Source organism: Chelonoidis abingdonii, chromosome 13, assembly GCF_003597395.2.
Source record: "Chelonoidis abingdonii isolate Lonesome George chromosome 13, CheloAbing_2.0, whole genome shotgun sequence".
Taxonomy (NCBI): Eukaryota; Metazoa; Chordata; order Testudines; family Testudinidae; genus Chelonoidis; species Chelonoidis abingdonii.
The window spans coordinates 20,111,148-20,112,353 of NC_133781.1; the positions used below are offsets into that span (position 1 = coordinate 20,111,148).

Consider the following 1,206-nt stretch of genomic DNA (forward strand, 5'->3'; position numbering starts at 1 on the left):
TGAGTTACTACAGAGAATTCTTTCCTGGGTGCTGGCTGGTGAGTCTTGCCCACATGCTCAGGGTTTAACTGATCGCCATATTTGGGGTCGGGAAGAAATTTTCCTCCAGGGCAGATTGGCAGAGGCCCTGGAGGTTTTTCACCTTCCTCTGCAGCATGGGACACGGATCACTTGCTGGAGGATTCTCTACAGCTTGAGGTCTTCAAACCACAATTTGAGAACTTGAATAACTCAGACATAGGTTAGGGGTTTGTCACTGAAGTGGATGGGTGAGATTCTGTGGCCTGCATTGTGCAGAAGGTCGGACTAGATGATCATAATTGTCCCTTCTGACCTTAAAGTCTATGAGTCTATAAATCACCTGCACTGTTAAAAATTTGTACTTCAGCTCCCAACTATTAAGTCTTCTTATGCCCTTCTCCACTAAAAACTGTCAGTTTTTTTTCCAATAGTACAGTGCATCAAGCAGCTCTCAACAAAGTCAATGGGAGATGCAGGGTGATCAGCACTTTTGAAAAATCCAACTACTGACTTGGACACCTAAATAAGGACTTTGGGACCCCAAGTTAGGGTTAAACTTCTGAAAATGTTGGCCAAGGGCTTTACCATGTTTCAGTAACATGCTGTAAGTCAGTTTGGTCCCATCTACACAGAAAAGCCAAGCCCTGGTACTACAAATCAGGGTACTACCACGTTAACACAATCAGTGAATAAAGCGTGGTGCCAAGCTTACAGGCTACATGAATTCTCACTTTTGTTAATAATAAGGCTTAGCTCCTATATAGCACTTTTTGTGGCTAGGTCTCAAAGCACGCTACAAAGGAGATCAATGTAATTATCCCATTTTACAGACGGGGAAACCAAGGCACAGAGCACTGACGTGAGGTTCCCAGGATTTCCCAGCACTGAGCCTTTCATCCGCAATGATGCCAAGGCACTGTACAAATGTTAGCAAGAGTTATGCAGCCACTTCTGGGGCGGGAGAGCAGGGCGGGTCAGAGAGACTTAGAACAAGGGCACCAGCACAAACTCCTCCTCTGATACCAACAGGGATGGGGGCTCCACACACACACACCAGCCCTCGGCCTGCCAGCTCCTCCTCTCATACAGCCCCTGCCTTAGGCAGCGCTACCCAGCCCCAGCAGAAACCTGGCGGGGGGTGACCGGCTGAGCTGTCCCAGCTGGGGAGGAGGAGGTGGCACAGGA

General features: G+C 48.3%; 1 protein-coding gene across 5 annotated transcripts in view; it reads right to left on the reverse strand.

The window, feature by feature from the left end:
- The window catches only part of LOC116827534 (ankyrin repeat domain-containing protein 40-like), a 13,713-nt gene that overhangs the window by 11,135 nt on the left and 1,372 nt on the right, over window positions 1–1,206 (reverse strand). The window lies entirely within an intron of this gene.